This window comes from Schistocerca serialis, chromosome 5 (genome assembly GCF_023864345.2).
Source record: "Schistocerca serialis cubense isolate TAMUIC-IGC-003099 chromosome 5, iqSchSeri2.2, whole genome shotgun sequence".
Lineage (NCBI taxonomy): Eukaryota > Metazoa > Arthropoda > Insecta > Orthoptera > Acrididae > Schistocerca > Schistocerca serialis.
Genome location: NC_064642.1, coordinates 342042118 through 342068164, shown reverse-complemented (window position 1 = coordinate 342068164; position 26047 = coordinate 342042118).

Below are 26047 nucleotides of genomic sequence, written 5' to 3'. Positions count from 1 at the left end.
AAAGGATGCATCTACACACTGTAAAACTTTCAAACATGTACAATAAAAATTGTTGTTGTTGTGGTCTTCAGTCCTGAGACTGGCTTGATGCAGCTCTCCATGCTACTCTATCCTGTGCAAGCTTCTTCATCTCCCAGTACCTACTGCAACCTACATCCTTCTGAATCTGCCTAGTGTACCCATCTCTTGGTCTCCCTATACGATTTTTACTCTCCATGCTGCCCTCCAGTACTAAATTGGTGATCCCTTGATGCCTTAGAACATGTCCTACCAACCTATCCCTTTTTCTAGTCAAGTTGTGCCACAAACTCCTCCCCAGTTCTATTCAGTACCTCCTCATTAGTTATGTGATCTATCCATCAAATCTTCAGCAATTTTCTGTAGCACCACATTTCGAAAGCTTCTATTCTCTTCTTGTCTAAATTATTTATCGTCCACGTTTCACTTCCATACATGGCTACACTCCATACAAATACTTTCAGAAACGACTTCCTAGCACATAAATCAACACTCGATGTTAACAAATTTCTCTTCTTCTGAAACGATTTCCTTGCCATTGCCAGTCTACATTTTATATCCTCTCTGCTTCGACCATCATCAGTTATTTTGCTCTTCAAATAGCAAAACTCCTTTACTACTTTGAGTGTCTCATTTCCTAATCTAATTCCCTCAGCATCACCCGACTTAATTCGACTACATTCCGTTATCCTTGTTTTGCTTTTGTTGATGTTCATCTTATGCCCTCCTTTCAAGACAATGTCCATTCCATTCAACTGCTCTTCCAAGTCCTTTGCTGTTTCTGACAGAATTACAATGTCATCGGCGAACCTCAAAGTTTTTACTTCTTCTCCATGAATTTTAATACCTACTCCGAACTTTTCTTTTGTTTCCTTTACTGCTTGCTCAATATACAGATTGAATAGCATCGGGGAGAGGCTACAACCGTGTCTCACTCCCTTCCCACCCACTGTTTCCCTTTCATGTCCCTCGACTCTTATAACTGCCATCTGGTTTCTGTACAAATTGTAAATAGCCTTTCGCTCCCTGTATTTTACCCTTGCCACCTTCAGAATTTGAAAGAGAGTATTCCAGTCAACATTGTCAAAAGCTTTCTCTAAGTCTACAAATGCTAGAAACGTAGGTTTGCCTTTCCTTAATCTTTCTTCTAAGATAAGTCGTAGAGTCAGTATTGCCTCACGTGTTCCAACATTTCTACGGAATCCAAACTGATCTTCCCCGATGTCGGCTTCTACCAGTAGAATAAAAGATGGTTAAAAAAAAACAAATAATGTGCATTTCTTTTGGAGTGGCCCTCGTACTTTAGTCTGTCCAGCAGCTCCGCATTTGTAGCTTGGGCAACGCGGTGGATTCCTGCTTCCAGGCACGCGCCTTTTCACAAACAGAAATGCTACGTCACAAACACGAATGCTACACCTAAAACGGACTCGGGAGGAGGCGGGCGGGGTTCTGTACTGGCTGGACGGCCGTCGCCCCCATCCCCGGGTCCGCGGCTGGCTTTGTCGCGGCCGAGGCGGCAGGGAGTGCATATGCGGGATCAAAGGGCGAAGCGCCCATTGGCCGCGCTTCAGACTCCAGGGCGCGGCGCGGGAGGGAGGAACGGCCCAAGCGAGAAAGCCATTCGTCCCCCGTGCCCTCTGTCGCTGCACTTAGACCGAGGACGGAGCGATAGGCGGTGCCGCGAGCAGCTTTACTGCACCGCCCTGCGATAAGATCCATTACACTGTCTCGCGGGAAATGCCACGGGAATCCTGCTCCAGCTCGCGGTGCAAACGTCATGGAGTGCGAAACTATTCTCCAGTTAGAAGCGTCTGTTACTCACGCTCTGCGACAGAATGGAAAGTAGCCATGGAAGTTGCTAGCGGGTCCTCTCTCCTTTCATAGCCCTAAGTGCGAGGGAAATGTTCGGTATACTCACGGCGTAAGGCAACGATGCGCCCTTTCTCCTCTACTATTCCCTCTATAAATCGAAGAAGCAATCAAGCAAATAAAAAAGCTTCAGAAGTGAGAATAAAATTCGTGATGAAACGATATCAAAGATAAGATTCGCTAAGAAAATTACTATCCTCTGCGGAAAAAAACCTCCGGAGAAAAAATTTGGGTTTAATGCCTCGTCGACGTAATGGTCGTTGGAGCCGAGGCCCAAGCTCGGATTCGGGAAGATTAGGGAAGGAAATTAGACGTGCCCTTTGAAACGATGATTCAAATGACTCTGAGCACTATGGGACTTGACTTCTGAGGTCATCAGTCCCCTAGAACTTAGAATTACTTAAACCTAACTAACCTAAGGACATCACACACATCCATGCCTGAGGCAGGACTCGAAGCTCCGACCGTAGCGGTCGCGCGGTTCCAGACTGTAGCGCCTAGAACCGCTCGGCCACTCAGGCTGGCCTTTGAAACGATGCATTCGCCATAAATGATTTAGGGCGATTACGGAAAACCTACATACACTATGGGATCAAAAGTATCTGGACACTCCCAAAACATACGTTTTTTGTATTAGGTGCATTGTGCTGCCACCGACTGCCAAATACTCCATATCAGAGACTCAGCGACCTCAATAGTCATTAGACATTGTGAGACAGCAGAATGGGGCGCTCCGCGGGTCTTAAGGACTTCAAACATGGTCAGCTGATTGGGTGTCACTTGTGTCATACGTCTGTACGCGAGATTTCCACACTCCTAAACATCCATAGGTCTGCTGATTCCGATGTGATAGTGAAGTGGAAACGTGAAGGGACACGTACAGAACAAAAGCGTAGAGGCCGACATCTTCTGTTGACTGACACAGACCGCCGACAGTTGAAGAGCGTCGTATTGTGTAATAGACGTACATCTATCCAGACCATCACACAGGAGTTCCAAACTGCTTGAGGATCCATTGCAAGTACTATGGTAGTTAGGCAAGACGTGAGAAAACTGGTAGTTAGGCAAGACGTGAGAAAACTTTGATATCATGGTCGAGCCGCTGCTCATGAGCCACACATCACGCCGGTAAATGCCAAACGACGTCTCGCTTGATGTAAGAAGCGTAAACATTAGACGATTGAACAGTGGAAAAACGTTGTGTGGAGTGACGAATCACGGTACACAATATGGCGATCCGATGGCAGGGTGTGGGTATGACGAATGCCTGGTGAACGTCATCTGCCAGCGTATGTAGTGCCAACAGTAAAATTCGGAGGCGGTGGTGTTATGGTGTGGTCATGTTTTTCATGGAGGGGGCTGGCACCCCTTGTTGTTTTGCGTGGCACTATATCAGCACAGGCCTACATTGATGTTTTAAGCACCTTCTTGCTTCTCGCTGTTGAAGAGCAATTCGGAGATGGCGATTGCATCTTTCAACAAGATCGAGCACCTGTTCACAGTGCACGGCCTCAGCGGAGTGGTTACACGACAATAGCATCCCTGTAATGGACTGGAATGCACAGGGTCCTGACCTGAATCCTGTAGAACACCTTTGGGATGTTTTGGAACGCCGACTTCGTGCCAGGCCTCACCGACCGACATCGGTACCTCTCCCCTAGACGCAGACAGTTGGGGTACACAAATAAATTGCAAGAATACTCAGTAAGTGTAGGTTCTCCCACGAAGAAGGAACCTTACAAAACCCTGATTGGACACATTTCAATTTTGTTCGTTAGTCTGGAAACTGTACAAGAAAGCTGATAAAGAATATTGATAAAAGCCAAAGATAAGTAGGGTGTTTCGTCTCAAGTTCATTTAGTAAGCACGAAAGCGTCACGTAAATGGTCACTTAACTCCAGTGGATGACGCTAGGACAGAGGTGTCTTACGGTATCATTCACTGTTACACTTCTGACACCGCAAGTTTCTAGAAGAGCCCGCCAATAAAGTACTTCCTCCTCTCTCCAGGAGACCATGAAGATAAAATTAGAGAGATTCTACATCCACAGAGGCCTACCAACAATCGTTCTTGATTGCCACCGTTCGCGATTGGAACAGGAAGGGGGGAAGCGACAGTACTACACAAAGTATCCTCCGCCAAACGTCACAAGGTGTTTTAGAGAAGTAGGCGTAGTTGTGAATGTTTGCCTTTATAATGTTCTGTTAATTGTACCCTACTTTCTTTGTAATTCTCTTATTGTGATGATAACATCCTTTCTCTTGGAGTAAGATACCACAACTATTCAGCAAGTAAGGTCCGATCGATCGCGAAATGGAAGTCACAGTGAAAATCCGATACAGCTTTGGATAGATGTGTTGGACAGTGTCTCTAGTATACCTGCCGATCGAGTCACTTCGCTCTTTTCAGTTCTGAGCGCACAGCGAACACGTAAAGATGCCTAGAAAATAGCGTCTCCCGCCAAGTATGAGGGCCTGGTGAGTGATATCGACTGCTTTCATGCAGCCTACACAACGTTACTGTAATTCATTACCTTCTTTATGACATTTCTCGGCAGCACACTGCAGGGGTAATGAGGACGCTCCTGCAACGGTTTCGATGAGCTAACCTAACCTAACCTAGCCTCACCACCCACCACACAGCCCAGATTTGGCTCCCTCTGATTTTCATCTCTGCTCACATGAACCGCTGGCTATGTAGACAACATTTTGGCACAGACAGCAAGCTGTAGATCAGGGTAGAGAATTTGTTTTTAGCACAAGTGGCTGCCTTCTGTGACGAGGGTTTCTGAAATTTGGTACAATGCTAAGACAAATGTCTCAGTCGAAGAAGAATTGAAGCAAATAAAAAAGCTTCAGAAGTGAGAATAAAAGCCGTAATGAAAGGATATCAAAGATAAGATTCGCTAAGAAAATTGCTATCCACTGTGGAAAAAAAAAATCCAGAGAAAAAATTTGGGTTTAATGCCTCGTCAACGTAACGGTCATTGAAGCCGAAGCTCAAGCTCGGATTCGGGAAGACTGGGGAAGTAAATTAGACATGCCCTTTGAAACGGTGCATTCGCCTTTTCACTGTGGTTTCCATTTCGTAATCGATCTGACCCTACCTCCTGAACAGCCCTTGTACATTATACTCTAAGTAACAGAAACTGCGTTATTTTAACACTTATAACTACGTATTTTCACTCTGAAATATTGTTTCCCTCGCAAGCCCATCGTCGTGGTTCTTGTTACAAACCTCTTCAGGCTACAATCTTTGGCTACATTTTCCAGTTTTACAGTTCCCTGCTACATGCATGTTGTCTTCTGAACAGCTCAAAATAACCTCACCCTCTGTAATGTAATTCAACACCTATAATGTTTTTGGGTTGGTTTTATAAAGTTTCTAAACATCAATCGCAGTCAAGGAAAAAAGTGACAGTAATAGCCACTTTCGAAGCTGCATAGAGGAGAACACAGTGGCTGCAAGTGCGACAACCAGTATGCGAGGGGTTCGCACTCAATATGCACAAATTAGACATCAAGACAGATGAGAAACGAGTACTCGCTGCATGAAAAAAGCCTGTTATACGTAATTCAATAACCTAATATGCGGTTTGTGAAGTGGCGGACTGCCCAGTCGGCTGTAGTATCCAGGAATTAACTCACCCATTCCACAAAACCTGAGGGAAATTACAGCTAATCCACGGCCAACAACTGATTCCAAACTACCACCTACACGGAACTGTTTAGTTGTGGTACAGAGTAGTAAATCAACACAGGAAACAAATCAGTTTCTCGATCCGTGTAACTAACTACTTCAATTCAGCTACCCAAAACTAGAGGAAGATATTAGTTAATATTTTCCCAGTGTTGGTAGTTGCTGAGTTAATAGTTTTATGATGGAACAGTTGTGGAAATTATTTGTAGTAGATGGCAGACGGGTGATTTGCACATAGCACTGTTTCTAAAATTTAAATTAAGCCGTTATTTTACTGTAGTTTATATTTTAATTCGATCTCAGGTCCATACTAAAGAAATGAACATGAGAGGCAAATGCTAGAATCCCACGATTCCGGTTCTAGGTAATGTTGTTGTAGAAGTGGTTTACAGTTATCTTTCTCCGACCTGTGTGAGTGTCTGTGTTGTGTGAATGACCGTGGTAAGTGCTTGTACAGTCTAGTGCTGTGCGGTTCTAGGCGCTCAGTCCGGAACCGCGGGACTGCTACGGTCGCAGGTTCGAATCCTGCCTCGGGCATGGATATGTGTGATGTCCTTAGGTTAGTTAGGTTTAAGTAGTTCTAAGTTCTAGGGGACTGATGACCACAGATGTTAAGTCCCATAGTGCTCAGAGCCATTTGAACCATCTAGTGCTGTGTTTGTGTTGTCATTAATGAACGAAAGGTAGAGGGTGAAATCTGGAGCTGACCCACCGCAGTGTACCAGCAAACAGCACCAAGTGGACCATCATGTTTGATGTCGCAACAGAGAGACGGATCACCATTAACAGTGCTACATGCCCTCGCTCCATTGGACAATACGGGCCGATTTGGAACTTAACCCAGGACATTGATATAGGGTCTGATGAAGGTTCGTCGAAATTTAAGGTCTGATTATAAGCTCCTGTATGCCACCAATTTTCCTCCCCTTTGCCGGTTATATTGGAGCGGTGAAAATTTCTGCCACCATCAGAATTCGAACAGGATACGTTCTTGTCGAGTACCACCGTACAAGCTTGCATTGGCGACTTCAGCTATGGAAACGAATTCGGATTGTCAGAGTAAATTACTATGTATCCCGGACGATGCGAGAGTGTGTACAGAACCTAACTAATTCCCTAATTTCATGCAATGAAGGCTATTCGGAAAGTAAGGTTCGATGGTGTGCGGAATAGAAATCACAGTCAAATACGATGAAGCTTTGGACGGATGTGTTGGGCAGCGTCTGTAGTATGCCTGTAAATGGCGTCACGTCGCTCTTTTCAGTTCTGAGCGCAAAGTGAGCACGTAAAGATGCTTAGAACAATAGTGCGTCCCGCCAAGCATGAGGGCCTGGTGTGATATTTCACCCGATGTCACGCAGCCCGTATAACAGAACTGTCATGCGTCTCCTTTTTCATGACAATTCTTTGCTGCATTCTAAAGGGGCAAGGAAGATGCTCCTGCAGCGTTTCTAATGGGAAGCATTTGATCACACAATAGAGCTCGTAACTGACCCTTCCTGAGTTTCATCTCTCCTCATATGAATCGCTAGCTACGAATATACAGGGTGTACATAAAATCCAGTAATACTTACAATCATTTATTGCATAAGAACCAAACATAGTACAGATATCGTACATATGTTATTTTGAAGAGAAACCATGAATGCTTTTTTTCATGTGTTCCGCCACAGCATAGTTTGGTAATTTGCCGCGCAAACATGGAGGTTCAAAATGGCTCTGAGCACTACGGGACTTAACTGCTCAGGTCATCAGTCCCCTAGAACTTGGAACTACTTAAACCTAACTAACCTAAGGACATCACACACATCCATGCCCGAGGCAGGATTCGAACCTGCGACCGTAGCGGTCGCCCGGTTCCTGACTGTAGCGCCTAGAACCGCTCGGCCACTCCGGCCGGCTAAACATGGAGGTGCCGCATCGATGGATCGGCCGTGCTAGAGAAGGGGACAGCTGTTTCATGAAATGGCCTCCCCGATCACCAGATCTCACTCCGTGTGGCTTTTTTCTGTGGGGCCACATTAAAGATCTGGTGTATGTGCCGCCTCTACCACGTGATGTAGCAGAGCTCCAGGAGAGAATACGGGAAGCGACTGCCACAATCGACGATGCCTTACTGGGACGGGTATGGCAAAAATTCGATTACCGCATTGCCGGGTCACTCATGGTTCGCATACCGAATGTCTGTAAAAAAAACTTTCAGAGTTTCTCTTCAAAATGTAATATGTATAACATCTGTGCAATGTTTAATTCTTGTGCAATAAATAATTGTAAGCGTTCCCGGACTTCATGTACACGCTGTAATGCTCTGGCGCAGGCAACGGGCTGTAGACCACCGTAGAGAATTGGCAGGAAGCACAAGCGGCTTGACGAGGGTATTGAAAAGCTGGTACAATGCTACGACAAATGTCTAAATCGGAGCGGCGACTATGTAGAGAAGTAGCTGGTAGGTGTAGCTAAAAGTGTTGCAAATAAAATATTTTTGGTTTCCATTTTGCGACCGATCGGACCTTTCTTTCCGAATAGACCTCGTACTATTCCATCCACCTGGGTACTTTCTCAGTCACTGATTTTGGGGAAATGGAGACATCCTATAAAAAACTAACGCCTTTGTCCAGATGTCTACTACCGTGGTGTACTGATAAACAGATCAATAGTGTTTTGGCAGCATCCTTCATTTCATCAACACCTATGTCTGGTGAGAATTTGTAAGCATTATTCAGCGTTATTGAGCTATAAGACCATAATGATTTGTAGATTATAGACTATGTGAATTACTGATGCAGTTACACTTCTCCTGCATCCGATCAGCGTAATAATATGTTATTGTAGTTTATTTTTCATGAACCCAGAAGTAATGACAGATCTCTACAGAATGTGATTTGGAAATTTCTGATAAGGTCTTAGGGGACCAAACTGCTAATGTCATCCGTCCCTGAGCTTACACGCTACTTAATCTAACTTAAACTAACTTACACTATGGACTACGCACACACACCCTTGACCGAGGGAGGACTCGAACCACCTACGGGCGGTGGGGAGGGGGGAGGGGGGGGGGAAGCCGCGCAAACCGTGACAAGGCGCCTTACACTATGTGATCTATGTGATCCAAAGTATTTGGACACCTATATCTAATACAGAATCGACCACTAGACGCCACGTAAGCGGGACTTGCCAGGGAGTGTCCTGTCGTCAGTAGAGAAGCACTTACAGCGGATCAGTGAAGCCTCACAGGGGGGAGACGGCGCTCTTAATGTGGTTTATTAAAGAAGCTTTTTTAAAAAAGTAAAAACTTTTAATGCCTAGACCGCAATTTTCCTATCACAACTAACGTTATATAACTAGTTTCGGTTGCTATCTGCAACCATCTTCAGATCGTTCAAAATATGAAAAGACGGTGAATAAGCATTGGAAAGCATCGTTAGCTGTAATCATGCAACAACATGCATTAGTAAGCACAAAAACAATAACAGTCTACAACCTGACTTGCTCGCGGTGACGTTTTCAACTACTTACTGTTATTGTTTTGGTACTTAGGAATGCATGTTGTTGCATGGCTACAGCTAACGATGTTTTTCAATGCTTATTCACCGCCTTTTCATATTTTGAACGATTCTTATCCATAATCTATCAGAGATCATTTGAACAGCGGAAAGTTCCGCGGGATCGGAAGAAGGCACAGGTCATAGCAATCTATAAAAAGGGTAGAAAATCGAATGCACATAATTACCGGCCAATTTCACAGGCATCGATTTGTTGTAGAGTCATGGGACATATTTTGTGTTCAGACATAATGACCTTTCTTGACTCTGAGAAGCTCATCTGCATAAATCAGCACGGTTTTAGAAAACAGCGGTCATCCGAAACACAGCTGGGCCTCCTTTTGCATGATACACAACAGGCTCTAGATACCGGCTCCCAGGTTGATGCCATATTTCTCGACTTTCGAAAGGCGTTCGACTCGGTTCCGCACTGTCACTTGCTCCAAAAAGTGCGCGCTTACGGTGTATCCAATGATATATGCCGTTGGATGGAAAGTTTTCTAACAGACAGAGAGTAGTAGGTCGTCCTTAATGAGATGGCTTCAACAGAAACAAGCGCAACTTCAGGTGTGCCCAAGGGCAGCGTAATGGGTCCGCTCCTTTTTACGATTAAACGATCTGGTTGATGGTATTGATACCGACATTAGACTGTTTGTCGATGATGCTGTAGTCTACAGGAAATAGTATCGCACGAAAGTTGTGAACAAATCAATGATGATTTGCAGAAAATAAATGTGTGGTGTAATGACTGGCAGTTATCTCTCAATGTTAGTAAGTGTAACCTACTGCGTATAACAAGGCGAAAATCCCCATTAATGTACGAGTACAATATAAATGCCCAGATTTTGGAAGCGGTAACTTCTGTCAAGTATATGGGTTGACTATTCGAAATGATCTCAAATGGAATGATCATATTACACAAGTAACGGACAAGGCAAACTCTAGATTGCGGTTTATTGGTGGAATCCTGAAGCGATGCAGTCCTTCAACAAAGGAAATAGCTTACAATACGTTAGTTCGTCCAGTCTTAGAGTACTGTTCGTCTGTATGGGGCCCTTACCAGTTGGGTCCGATTCAAGAGATTGAGAGGGTCCAAAGAAGAGCGGCAAGGTTCGTGACTGGTACATTTAGCCATCGCGAGAGCGTTACAAATCTCACAGAAACTTTGAAGTGGGACACACTTGCAGATAGACGGCGCGCTGAGCGGAAGGGGCTGGTCACTAAATTCCAAAATCCGATCTTCGCCGAGGATGTAGAGCATATAGTATTACCAATCGCGCAGTGATCACCATTCAAAGATAAAGGAAATTAGAGCTCTTACTGAGGTGTTCAGACCGTTTTTCCCTCGCGCGATCTGCGAGTGGAACAAAAAAAATGGTTCAAATGGCTCTGAGCACTATGGGACTTAACATCTGAGGTCATCAGTCCCCTAGAACTTAGAACTACTTAAACCTAACTAACCCAAGAAGATCACACACATCCATGCCCGAGGCAGGATTCGAACCTGCGACCGTAGCGGTCACGCGGTTCCAGACTGAAGTGCCTAGAACCGCACGGCCACACCGGCCGGCGAGTGGAACAGAGGAAGGGGGCGGGGGGGGGGGGGGGGGAATATAACTTTGGCGCAGATTGTGCCCTCCGCCACAAACCGCTTGGTGGCTAGCAGAGTATATATGTAGATGTAGATCTGAAGATGGTTGCAGATAGCAACCGAAACTAGTTATCGAACTTTAACTGTGATAGAAAAATTGCGGTCTAGGCATTAAATGTTTTTACTTTAAAAAATTATTTAATAAAGTTACAGCAGAATTGATCGGTCAGGAATACTCAGTGAATTCGAAAGTGGATTAGTCACTGGCTGTCACCTGAGTTACAAACCCACCAGGAACATTGCAATCCTTGTAAAGCTGCCCACTTCGACTCTTGATGATGTGATTGTTAAGTAGTAGCCCGCCAGATGCGGCATCCTAAGTTGATATAGGAAAGCCGAGCGTATGTTCAGAGGTGTAGTCCTATGTGCGCCGACATGCTAACGAGACATCATTTAATTAAGTCATTCGTTTCCGAGAGTTTTACAGTCACTCTGTCTTCTCCCTAGTACGACCTAGCAGCAGCCGAACTGAGTCCGCCTTCCACAGAGGTACAGGGTAGAGCCTCAGCGCCCGGCGAGGAATGTGCTGGAGCAGCCCCTGGCATTGCGTGAGGTCAGTGCCGTGCCCCCATCGTAGGAGGACATGGCTCATCTCTGCAGCCTAGCTTGGTTTTGAACGTCGATCGGAGTCTCAGCGCTCTCGCTGAGTGTAGCTGTGCTTAGGCCCCAGAAATGCGCATGCCCCTGTTGTCAGTTGTCGAGATTGTGTGTGGCCGGAAGACGCAACAGCGACACGAATGACAGCCCAAGCGGCAGTCGCAGCACACAGCCCAGAAGTGGCAGAGACCGAATCTCCTCCCGTTTTCCAAACCTGTCAGCTTTCTTGCCTGGCGCAGTGTTTAATTTCAGAACTTCAGAGAGCTCCTTTATTCTAAGTTTGCAGCTCGCATGGTGTAGCTGCTACGCGCATCCCTGTTGTCTCGTGTCTGCTATGAACTGTTGTTTACGTCCTGTATCATGTGTTCCTGACGTTTTCTCTTGGGCCGTCTGGGGCAATGAGCTTCGTGCTTGTTTGTACTTCGGATCTTCCGAATCATTTCATCCCTCGCTTAATTACTATTCTGCTGTTGAAGAGTTAAGTAGAAACGCTAAGGAACAACCGGAACTAAACTGAGACCATGCAGACGTCATGTGCTTGTGGACAGAGGCCCTCGCAATGCGGAGTGTGGTTGCAAAAAACTCCTGTGATCAGGGGAAGGAATCATTCGTGACTTCCAAACAGCTACCAGCAGTCCAACCAGCACGACTGTTGTGGGTAAGGAGTTAAAAATAATGGCGTACAACGGTCGAGCAATTTCTCATAAGCCGCACATATTCGCAGTCAATGTAACGCGACGCTTCAGGTGGTGTAAAGACTCACGCCACTGGACAATGGATGACTGGAAGAGAGTGATTTGGAGTGATTAATTATACTTTACTCAGTGGCAATACAATGGACGGATTTGGGTTTGATGAATATCTAGAAAAGTTCTCTGCCATCACGTGTAGTCAAATAGTTCAAATGGCTCTGAGCACTATGGGACTTAATATCTGAGGTCATCAGTCCCCTAGAACGTAGGACTACTTAAATCTAACTAACCTAAGGACATCACACACATCCATGCCCGAGGCAGGATTCGAATCTGCGACCGTAGCGGTCGCGCGGTTCCAGACTGAAGCGCCTAGAACCGCTCGGCCACACCCCCGGTCCAGTGTAGTCGCAACGGTGAAATAGAGAGGAGTAGTGTTATGGCGTGGGGATATTTTTAGTGGTTAGGATGTTGTCCCCTTTTCGCACGTAAGAAAACGCTAAATGTGGAAGGATCTAAGGACATTTTACACCACTGTGTACTGCGAACTGTAGAAAACAGTTCGGAGACGATGACAATGCACCCTCTCATAAAGCAGAATGTATGAGGCAAAGCTTTGTGAAAAATAACCTTCCTGAAATGGACTGGACTGCCCAGTGTCCCTACCTGAACCCAGTGGAACAGCTTTGGGTTGAGCCAGAACGTCGACTTAACTTCATCCAAGAGCAGCATCTACTCTGGATTCTACACTTGCAGAAGAATGGGCGGCCAATCCTCCACAGACACTCACATATCTCACTGAAAGTGCCTTCAGAGAGTTTACGTCATCATAAAGGTGAAAAGTGGCCACGCCTCATATTAATGGTCACTAGTAGGTGTCTAGATGGTTTTGATCAGATGGGCTGCGTTACTTTGAAGTAATTATATAACCTTGAAACTGAATTAAATCAGGAAAACACTGTACACTTAATGAAGACGATTAGAGTGTCCATACGAGTGCGCATACGGACATTTAAATTCGATCCTTCTGATTCGAGATCGCTTGAGACTGTATTTCATGTACGGAAATTTGTTCCTTCTAGTCATTTTCGTTTCCTTGTTACGAAATGCCCTCAGTATCCACGAAAATGTAAAAGAGTCTCAAGTTTTATTTCAAATTCTATAGATTTATATCTTACAAGAAGACCATACATTAATCGGATTTTTGAATTTTTTATATTTATGGTACATGAAGTTAAAACTCAAATATTAATCATCGAAAACGTTTCTAAGCAGCTCTCAAAACTTCTCCAGAAAATATCGTCCAGATTTTCCAAATGTCTTTAATATAGCTTTTTCCAACGGCCTAGCCACAGTGGTAACACCGGTTCCCATCAGATCACCAAAGTTAAAAGCTATCGGGCTGGGCTAGCGTTTGGATGGGTGACCATCCGGCCAGCCGAGCGCTGATGGCCAGCGGGGTGCACTCAGCCCTTGTGAGGAAAACTGAGGAGCTGCTCGATTGACAAGTAGGAGCTGCGGTCTCGTAAACTGACGTATGGCCGGGAGTGCGGTCTGCTGACTACGTGCCCCTCCATATCCGCATCAAGTGACGCCGGTGGAATGAGAGTGAGACGGCGGCTGGTCGGTGCTGTTGAGTCTTCGTGGTATGTTACGGCAGAGTTTAGTGTAGTTTAATACCCATTAGCAAGATTGTGTTGCTGATGGGCCGTTTGGCTGTGTGGTAAAATGCTCGCCCATCACGTGGATGGCACGAGTTTAATTCCAGGCCATGGTAAAATTTTAAACCAGGGCGCATGTTCCTTAACGTTTCCGTGAAGGGAGAGAGCGAGGTGGCGCAGTGGTCAGTACACTGGATTCGTATTCGAGAGGACGACGGTTCAAACCCACGTCCGGCCATCTTGATTTAGATTTTCTCTGATTTCCCTACATAGCTTCAGGCAAATTCCGGTATAGTTCCTTTGAGCTTGTGCTCCGTCACTCTAATGACTCCGTTGTCGACGGAACGTTAAACACTAATCTGCTCCCCTCCTCCGTGATGGGATAAGCTACGTAAGGATGAAAAAATAATAATTTGTAATATATTTTAACTTAAACAAATATTTATAAAATATCAGTAACTAAGAATTCATATTTGCAGTGCAAACTGGATTGTTGTGTGCAATGTACCGTATATCTTTCCAGTGTGTCGTCAGACTCACTTTCTCTGGTGTTTCTGCAAGTATTTGCAATTTCGTTTTAGCAACGTGTAGCTGGAGTTACATCAAACAAATCCTGCAGACCACATCTTTCACATGATGCCCAACGTCGATGAAAAGCGTCGCTTTGTTAACGGTTACAAACAAAATTATTATCAAAGCGAAAATTTACGTACCCTTTTGATGGAGCGGTCCAAACTTAGTCTTGCGCCATTAACGTTTCTTCGATACGTTTTAACAGGGACAGTAAAACTGGAAGAGTAGCCAGTACTCCAGCAGCGACTGAGCAGCACTTCTCCGTGGCGGTAGCAGTCATCGCCGACCAAGGCGGATTTGACATTGATGCAGTAATGGTTACTTCTCGTGTTGTACTGGCCCTGTTAATACACATCGCCAAAACGAATATCGTTCTAGACCAATTTGGGACTGCTCTGTCGAATGGGAACGTAAAGTTCCACTTAAAAAATCATTTTGATTGTTACTGGAAACAAATCGACCTTCCGTCGCATAGAAAACATGACAAGCATGATTCCTTTGAGCTGACTCCAGCTTCACGTTGCAAAAACGAAACTGCAGATATCTACCGAAATACAATAGCGAATGCGCCTGGCGACTCTTAGAAGAGACACCCAGTATAGTTACAAATAAGAAGATGTGCATTCTTCAAAAAAATCACAATTAGATACACTACTGGCCATTAAAACTACTACATCACGAAGATGACGTGTTACAGACGCAAAATTTAAGCGACTGGAAGAAGATGCTGTGGCATGCAAATGATTAGCTTTTCAGAGCATTCACACAAGGTTGGCGCCGGTGGCGACACCTACAACGTGCTGACATGACGAAAGTTTCCAACCAATTTCTCATACACAAACAGCAGTTGACCGGCGTTGCCTGGTGAAACGTTGTTGTGATGTCTCGTGTACGGAGCAGAAATGCGTACCATCACGTTTCACACTTGTTGTTGCATATCGCGATTGCGACTTATCGTATCGCGGCACTGCTGCTCGCGTTGGTCGAGGTCCAATGACTGTTAGCATAATATGGAATCGGTGGGTTCAGGAGGGTAATACGGAACGCCGTACTCGATTCCAACGGCTTCGTATCACTAGCAGTCGAGATGACAGGCATCTTATCTGCATGGCTATAACGGACCGTGCAGCCACGTCTCGATCCCTGAGTCAACAGATGGGGACGTCTGCAAGACAGCAACCATCTGCACGAACAGTTCGACGACGTTTGCAGCAGCGTGGACTATCAGCTCGGAGACCATGGCTGCGGTTACCCTCGACGCTGCATCACAAACAGGAGCGCCTGCGATGGTGTACTTAACGACGAACCTGGGAGCAGGAATGGCAAAATGTCATTTTTTCGTATGAATCCAGGTCCTGTTTACAGCATCATGATGGTCGCATCCGTGTATGGCGACATTGCGGTGAACGCACATTGGAAGCGTGTATTTGTCGTCGTCATACTGGCGTATCACCTGGCGTGATGGTGTGGGGTGCCATTGGTTTCACGTCTCGGTCACCTCTTGTTTGCATTGACTGCACTTTGAACAGTGGACGTTACATTTTATATGTGTTACGACCCGTGTCTCTACCCTTCATTCGATCCCTGCTAAACCCTACATATCAGCAGGATAATGCACGACCGCATATTGCAGGCCCTGTACGGGCCTTTCTGGATACAGAAAATGTTCGCCTGCTGCCCTGACCAGCACATTCCTCAGATCTCTCACTAATGGTGGCCGAGCAATTGGCTCATCACAATACGCCAGTCACTAGTCTTCATGAACTGTGTAATTGTGTTTAACCTGCATGGGCAGCTGTGCCTGTACAAGCCATCCAAGCTCTGTTTGACTCAATGCCCAGCCGTATCAAGGCCGTTATTACGGCCAGAGGATGTTGTTCTGGATACTGATTTCTCAGGATCTATGCACCCAAATTGCGTAAAAATGTAATCACATGTCAGTTCTAGATAATATATTTGTCCAATTGTGGGGCGGCGGGTGGAATAATTGTTATGTATGTTCCTATTATTCATTTATTGCTGTTGTTTGCCGTTCTCAACACTAGCCCACTAACTACAATATTGGCAACCAGAAAATGATTAGCAAAACGTGAAGCCTGTAATTAGAATTCCTAGTGCCCACTTCATCTGAGAAATACATTTATAGCTACAGCTTATAGCTCTGAGGAATTAGGAAATTGTCTGGGATTCATAATCAAAAACCATTCTCTCTAACATGTTCACTATATTCTGAAAGTCACAGGCCAAAAAGAATACACACAATCCAACTACCAGAGCAGTTCAGAGTCTAATGCGCTGATGCAACTATAACTGTTCAAATTAAATGTTTAAGTGAACGCTCGCCATAATTGGATGATAATGTTCATCAAACGATACGCTAAATAATGGTAGAATGTCTGTCCCGCGGCGGCACGCGAAAATACGACATACGCAAACTGAAGATAGATCATTAAAGTCATCCCAGAATTAACACTTCACTCGAAAACGATTTCATGGTTACGCGTATCCCGAGTAACTTATTACGGCATCCGAGGCTGTTCATAGCAATGATACCGACGCGATGCGACTCCCGGCACAGGTGGTGCGCTAATCAGCGTCTGGAGAGAACTGGGGCCTTCTTCTCTCTCGCGCAGCGTTCTTACATATAAAGCCGCGGTGCGGACGGCTAAGGGAACGCCTGATCAAATCTGCTCTCCCGACTAGCCGCTGGGCTAGTAATGCACCACTTTAAGTTATCGAATAAGTCATTGCTTCCTTTGCTGATGGCCGATGAAGCTCTCAATTTAAATGTGCAATCGGCACACAGGTAAGTAATCATAATAAAAGTCTGACGTGGATAAGTCAAATATTTTGGGCGAGAGAATTAATTTAATTACACTACACTCAGTAGACGAGCTCTGAACTTGCTTTTTGGAGATACGCTATCGCTATAGTTTTATAGTTATTCAGTTGAAACTTCTCACATCTTTATGATTATAGCGGATCTCCCTTCTACTTAAATTTAAACATCCTAGCCTTATTTATTCGCCTACTTAATCTATCTTGCTTCCTTAATTTCTAAGACAAAAACCAGAAAATAATGAATTTCAACTAAAATTTTAATTTGTGAGATCCAGAAATACTGTTTCTACTAAATTATTATGAAAAGGAATCTAAATATAAATTTTTAAGTTTCTAGCTCCTTTCTGTTGCGCCAATGATTTTTACAGAAAAACGTCCAAATTTCGAAAATTGAACTTTTTCAATTTTACTCTCGCGGTTACTTAACTGTCATAAAATCGGTAAACAAATGGCTCAAAACGCCGTTAGTCACGTACTAGAGAAAATTTATACTCAAGGCATCCTCAAGGCATACAATCATAAATCCTATTTAATTTCAATTTATTATTTCTGGGCCGGAACACTGAACCAATGCTTATACATTTGTATTTTGTTTACTTAGCTGACTCATCTTCGATTACCTTATTCTTAGAGATAGTATGAGTATATTTGATTAGTAGTTGTCTTCTCAGCTTCTTTGTACACGTGAGTAACTTGTGGTAATAGTACAGTTCTGAGTGTTCAAAACACACTACGTTTAGTTGACTACTAAATCCACTTATTGGTCCTCTGCTGCTGTTTCAGTTCCACATCTGCAATTATGTACTTACTTCATCGAAGTGTATTTATGCTGAGCTATAAATAATGTTTCACATCTGCCATTATGCTACTCAATTATGTTGCTAGTGTATGTACTTATTTAACACTCACTCTATTAACATTTAAAGCATAGGATAGCACATTTATTTCATATCTATAGTGTATTGCAGCTGATCAGTTTGTTCATGTGGCAATCCATTTCCTCTCGATCGGACGCTGAAACCACAGGTAGTCTCTCTCGACCTACCACGAAAGTGCATTAAGTAATTATGGACCAGCGTAATGCTAAATTCCTTAAACCTATAGGACACCATGAGCTGCTCTGTCTCATCTAACATAAGGGTACCTATGGTCGCATTCACGCCTCCAACTCATAACCTCAATACATGTAGGTGTGTCCTGTCACACACTACACCAAATAACGGCCAGCTCCAACCTTGTAAATATTTCAAGGACATGTCCTTCACGTCTCAACCACAAACACTACTCAATTCTATTACACTGCCATTCCTTGCTACACAAGGTGAGTTCATTCTTACAACTTATCTGCATATTTTTCATAACACTAAGCAATCTCTTTTACTATTAATTAGTTAGCTCTACAGCATACAATAGGTTTCACTGCCACTTCAGATCCTGCTTGTACACGAATTTGTATATCTTTTTAAATTACTGTTGGTGGACCATTTCCAATAAAACAACAACTTTGTACTTACAATATTACCAGGGTTCTATACATACTTGTTACTCAAATACATTTGTATCTTAATTACGTCATGCTTCTCTGTTGTTTATGTCACTGTTAGGTTTGTCACATTAGGGTTTTTTTTCACTAATCGGTGGATAGAATGGTTACAGAACTCATGGCTTGATAGCCATGACGGAAAATTCTTGATTTGCAAAGAAGGAGTCGAAACTTTGGTGGATAGGAAAGATGAAGAATGAGTGAGACCTGAAAAGGAAAGAAGATCTCACACAGCTGGGACTGCACAGCTGCCACACTGTGTAGAGGTTACAGAACAACCTCCTCCCTATAGAATTCATTAGTTTATTATTGGCTTGATAACCATAACGGAAAATTTAATGTGTTGGAAAGAAGAGCTCGAAATTTTAGATGGATAGAAAAGATGAAGAGAGAGTGAAATCTGAAATGGGAATGAAGATCTCACACAGCTGGGACTGCACAGCTGCCACACTGTGTAGAGGTTACAGAACAACCTCCTCCCTACAGAATTCATTAGTTTATTATTGGCTTGATAACCGTAACGGAAAATTTAATGTGTTGGAAAGAAGAGGTCGAAATTTTAGGTGGGTAGAAAAGATGAAGAGAGAGTGAAATCTGAAATGGGAATGAAGATCTCACACAGCTGGGACTGCACAGCTGCCACACTGTGTAGAGGTTACAGAACAACCTCCTCCCTACAGAATTCATTAGTTTATTATTGGCTTGATAACCGTAACGGAAAATTTAATGTGTTGGCAAGAAGAGGTCGAAATTTTAGGTGGATAGAAAAGACGATGAAAGAGTGAAGTCTGAAATGGGAAAGAAGATCTCACACAGCTGGGACTGCACAGCTGCCACACTGTGTAGAGGTTACAGAACAACTTCCTCCCTACGGAATTCATTCACTACCTATTAATTTCTTTAGGTCGATCACGTTCCTGAGACCTAATATCTTTTTACTCTTAGGGTACTCTAGCCTATATGCATTGGCATGTGGTTTTCCTATGATCCTGAAAGGTCCTTGGTATACGAATATGAATTTCTTTGTTTCTGCATTTATTTTCTTTGATTTTTCCTTGGTTTTGACAAGGACTAACTGACCTATTTCAAAACTGGTGGATACAGTTTTTGCGTCATGGCGCTTCTTCCTTTCCAATGCTCTTTATCTTATATTTGCCCTAGCCTTTAACTTCTTCTCGTCTGTGGATATTTGCGTTAGAATAGGGAATTCTACCATATCTGCAATCACATTGTACGGTTCTTGGCCAAACATCAATTCGCAAGGCGCAAAATCAGTTGCATCATGCCTTAAGTTGTTAATTACATTCTCAAAATACTTCATGTGCTCTGCCCAACTTGAGTGTCTCCGAGCACAATAAGTCCTGCAAAGCCTATTCAATTCTCTCATAATACGTTCACTCATATTTCCTTGGGGGAAATACGCAGATATTTTCAGATGTTTCACTCCGGCCTTATCCAGACATTCTTTAAATCTGTCAGAAGTAAATTGAGACCCATTGTCTGACAGCAAATTCTTCGGAACGCCAACGTTCACGAAGAAACCTTTTTCCAACTTTTCTACCAACGTTTTTGCATTTGCTCTTTTAATTGGGTATAGCTTAACATATTTACTAAATCCATCCACAACAACAAAAACATGGGTGCACCCACCTCTCGAAGCAGGAAGAGGGCCAAACAAATCACGAGCCAGTATTTCTAGGGTTTCAGTTGGCTCTACTGAAAGCATATCCCCTTGTATTCTTGTGTTAGCAGCACGGACTTTCTGGCACACTACACAAGATGCTAGACGCTTGGCAACACGGCGGTACATGTTGTCAAACACAACCTTCTCTCTTAATTTGGCAATGCACTTCTTTGGACCATAGTGCCCATACCTCAGGTGTACATAGTCGATTAGTAAGTCTACATGTTGTGAGGGAAAGCACAGCTTCCACTCAGAAACACCTACCTTTTTCCTCCTAAACAGAATACCTTTATGCAGACAGTAGTATTGCAAAACCTTATGATAGTTCGCATCTCCCAAATAGCTCTTTACTAATTTCAGCTGGTCATCTGCATTCTGCTCACGTCTCAAGTTCTTAATCACCCTCTTTAATGCACTTTCTTCCTTTACTTCGTGCAACGCAAACATTCGTACTTCACTTAGGTCTGTTGCTGTAATTCCCGCGTCGTCACAGAGTTCCGCACTTCTAGATAACACATCAGCTACCAGATTATCTTTCCCTTGAATATATCTAACCTCAAGGTCAAACTGCTGGAGATACAATGACCATCTTACCAAACGAGCATTCCTCAACTTACAGGTCTTTAAAAAGGTCACTGTAAACAATTATCTTGTGACCTAATAGATACTGCTCAAATTTCTGTACCCCAAATACAATTGCCAACGCTTCCAGTTCTGAGATGCCACAATTTCTCTCTGCTGCCTGTAAAGATCGACTTGCGAAAGCCATAGTCTTGTGCACTTCTTGTTCGTTCTCTATTTCTACTTGGAATATCTCCACAGCTATACCATAGCCACTAGCATCAACAGACATACAGAATGGTTTTTCATAATCAGGATGATGTAAAATAGGACTATTAATTAAAGATTGTTTAAGCACCTCGAACGCCTGTTGACATTCTGCTGTTCATACCCAAGGGGTATTCTTTTTCAGCAGGAGGTGAAGACAGGGCGCATTAAAAGCCTGATTACTAACAAAACGTCTATAGAAGCCGAAAAGACGGAACCTCGATCTCAACTGCTTCTTGTTTCTGGGAGCCTCAAATTTTTCAATAACTGCTAGCTTACCTGGGTCAGGCAGAATACCTTTTCCACTTATCATATATCCCAAGAAACCTATTTCCTCTTTAACGCACTCTGTCTTTTCAATCTTTAGTTTCATGCCACCTCTCTCAATAGCCTCTAACACTTCCTCTAATAAAACTATGTGTTCTTCCCAGGTAGGAGTTGCTATTAACAGATCATCTACGTAGACTGTTATTTTATTACTTACGGCTGGTCCTAAAACACGGCACATCACACGTACGAAGGCACAAACAGAGATATTAAGTCCGAAAGGTACCACACGGTATTGGCAACAAACTCCTTCGTACAAGAAAGCTGTGTACTTCCTTGAACTTTCCGCCAGTGGCAAATTCCAATATCCACACGTGATGTCCATAGAGATTAAGAATTTTACTCCCCGGAACTTTTGCAATAACTCGTCCATGTTCTGCGGTCTATCACTTTCCCTAACCACTATTTCATTCAACCAACGAGCGTCCAAGACCAATCTGACACTCCCGTCTCTTTTTGGTACAACAACAAGGGGATTATTGTACTCACTGACCGCTTTTTCAATCACACCCCACTCTAGCATTCTCTGTATCTCCTTTCAAACCGCCTCCTTCCTAGCTACATGTATTTGGTATGGCTTCCTGAAAAACACTTGGCCAGATTTCACCTTTAATTGACATTCATAACCTTTGACCACGCCAGGTCGATTTGAAAATACCTTATGATGCCTTTTTAAAAACTGTCTCAGTTCTTCCTTCTGATTAGCTGAAATTTTATCGATTTCCTGCAATTTAGCTTCTATTTTGTCCAAAATAATTGCTTCTTCTTCTTCTGTGTTTAGCTTACTTTTACTAAGATTAACACCTTCGTCCCAATATCTCCTATTTTTCAGAACTCGTATAGGCAGCTCCCAAGTTTCATCATTAGTTACTACATGTTTATCAATAAAAGGTACCGTAATTACTCCGGTTATCGGCAAGACCAATTTTAACTGGCTTCTTTCAAAGCCAACAACACTCTGATATTTCGACAAGAAATCTATGCCAATTAAAACCTCAATACCGAGATTGTTTACAATTAAGCATGGATGATCAATTATATTACCATTAATATCAAAGGGCAGCAAAGCTTCTTGTTTTACCGTTTTTGACACCTTGCCAGTAGCACCAATTATTCTTAGTGCTGATACCCTCATTACGGTAAGCTTGTCTTTACTAGGTAATGCATCAAAGAAGGACTGAGATATCGCACTCACCTCACTTCCACTGTCTAAGAGACAACGTACATTGATACCCAACATATTCACTATTATTATAGGGTGGCTTATTCTAGTTTGTACAGGTGGTTACTCAAACTCATCCAATAGTTCCTTTTGGATTTGTCTCCAACTAAAGTGATCGACATCTGTCTTCATTACATTTAAGTCAGAGTGTGTAGGGGTTTCCTGAACTACATTTTCAGCTGCCTTTTCCAGTCGGTCTATTAGTTTCAAATCGAAACACCGCACGACTTCATTACATTTAGTTTGCTGAACATGACCCAAATTACTGTAGTCTGAGCGATTCTGCGCCTCCAGACCAGGCATAACACTAGCTACAGCTAAACCATTTTCATTATTATCGTCGGGTTCCTTCTCAAGTGACAACTGGTCACAGCTACTGGGTTCATCGACCCCCAACAGGCTACCCTCTACATTCTCACTTACCTCCTGTCCTAAATCTATTAGTACAGTATCAACATCCTGCACGGGCACTTTAGATAAGAGCACATCATCGTCATCGTAAATATAAGCATGAATTTCTTCTGCTTCTTCACCTGACAATTCAGTATTTTGTAGCTCTTCCCTACCGTTACACTGCTGCGCCTTCTCTTTCTCTTCCCACTTAGAAAGCGTCTCTAACATGGTATCTATCAAATACTGTGAGTGATCTAATATTTCTGCTGTATCCTTAGATGCTACCGACCCCTCATCCACATGTTCAGTCTGAGTATTCTGATCTGTCTTACCAATTACTGTAATTACTGGCTTAGGAAAAATAACCGCCTGGTGAGCGCCAGTGTCCTCATAGACGGGAACTAGTTTTCCTGCCTCGGCCTACTACTGTTTCCTTTATTTCCATTATAGTTAACTGGCACAGCATTGCTTTCCGCACTGTTGACTGTTGTTTACCTGCATAATTTTGTTCGGAACAAAATTACTATCATTTGGATGCCATTGTTGGTTCTGATAATTATTTCTCCAATTCCTACCTCTCTTAGGATGGCGAACACCTACTGTTCTGATGTTTACATTGCCATTCTGCTCGTTCTTAAAATTACTACTAGTGTTATTAGCATTTCTGTTATTACGTGCTTGCTCCTCATTGGCAGCCACACGCTCTACACGTTCCAAATATTCAATGAAACGATCCAGATTGTCTCTAGGGGCAGAATAACTCTAGTTTGCCAATACCATGGCAGTTTGGCTTCAAGACCTAGTATTATCATTTCAGGTTTTAGCTTTTCCGCCAAATGTGACAAACGTGAGATCCATGACCTAGCAAACTCTTTAATAGATTCCTTGCCTGCATTGAAGCGTTTTCCACTCCAAAATTCTCTCAACACTTCATTTTGCTTACTACTAGACCAATACTCATTAATGAAAGCTGTTTTAAATTCCGCTAATGTTTTACACTTCAACATAACATCAGCTGACCAACGCATGGCGTCACCTGCTAAATGGCTTTTAATAAATGAGATTTTCTCTCGTTCAGACCAAGTTGGTGGAATCACATCTTCAAAATCGTTCCAGAAATCTAGCGGGTGGATATTTTTATCTGGATCGAACCGCAAGAACTGCCGACGCCCGATAAAAGCGGCGTTTGCAGCTACAGCTTGTTGCATACTACAATTACCAGAAGTTACTAAAGCTACTTTACTCTCAATGTTAGCAATGTTAGTACTAATATTTTCTACTCTCATTTCAACATTATCTACTCTTTGCACAATATGAATAGTATCAGTTTTGATTGCGTCTACTTCTGCTTGACATATGTTTACTTTTATATTAGCATCTTTAAATCTATCTGAGCACAGTTCAGATTCCGCCTCGATCTTTTTTGTTAACTTGTGCTCCAGCTTCGCATCTTCCATTTGGAAGTCAATGCGAACCTCAGCAACTTCGGATTTTACTGTTTTATACATTTCAGAAAATTGTTGAGCAACCTTTTTCTTAATATTCTCATGATTGTAATCAATTTTATAATTCAAATTGTCCAGATTCTCTTTCAACTTATTGCAACCAGCCTTGAAGGTATTGTCCATTACCTCCAATCGTTTATTAAAATTAGTTTGGCTGGCCACAATCTCATACTTTAATTCAGCATTACTGGCTGACAATTTTGCATTACTGGCAGCTATTGCTTGTAATATAACATTTAAATCAATAGCCCCAGTATCTTTGGGTTGCTCACTAGCTGGTTTTTTATCACACTCAAGTGACGAACAACTAGCTCCAACACCAGAATCATCAAAACTAAATGAGACTTCTGATTGATCAGTCATATCTAACTTATCCTTTTTAAACTCTACCATCTCTGATGACTGTTTCGTTTTTAACTCATCAGATAAACTATCATCCAATAACTTAACAATTTCTGATTTCTGCTTTACTACAGGGGTCTCTATTATTGAATCATTGCCCCTTTTCACACTACTTTCAGGAGACAGTACTTCATATTTCACTTTAACATTACTATTTTCATGCATATTCACACTTGAACCGTTGTCTGGATTAACAGTTCCCTCAACAGACATAGGTTCTGATTTAAGTTTAACCTCAGTTTCTTCTGGTGGTTCCATCGCCGACAGTTTTTTAGTGCAGGTTAGTAAAAATTTTAACAGCTTTTCACGTATGGCGTTGCCGACGCGGCGTACCAGGATTACTGATGCGACGCGGCGCGTTGCAGACGGCACTTCGACGTCTGCTGTGTGTTTGCGTGGCCCGCAACTGCAGGCGGGGCTCCGGTTGCTCCGGGGACGACTGCAGTGAGGCGAAACTGGCTTCTCGCGATGCCGGCAGCGCCGCTAGACTCAGTGCCAGCTCCGTCAATCCAGATGCGTTGTTAATCCAATTGCGTCGTCCACATAACACTATCACAGTTCTATTACTCAGTTGCGTGTCGCATTTCATTCCCGAATCCGTATATTTAAAAATCACTTTCACTTTTACTCAGTTTTTTTCCCGGCCGATTAGCACCATATGTGGGGTGGCGGGTGGAATGATTGTTATGTATGTTCCTATTATTTATTTATTGCTGTTGTTTGCCGTTCTCAACACTGGCTCTCTAACTACAATATAGGCAACCAGAAAGTGATTAGCAAAACGTGAAGCCTGTAATTAGAATTCCTAGTGCCCACTTCATCTGAGAAATACATTTATAGCTACAGCTTATAGCTCTGAGGAATTAGGAAATTGTCTGGGATTCATAATCAAAAACCATTCTCTCTAACATGTTCACTATGTTCTGAAAGTCACAGGCCAAAAAGAATACACACAATCCAACTACCAGAGCAGTTCAGAGTCCAACACGCTGATGCAACT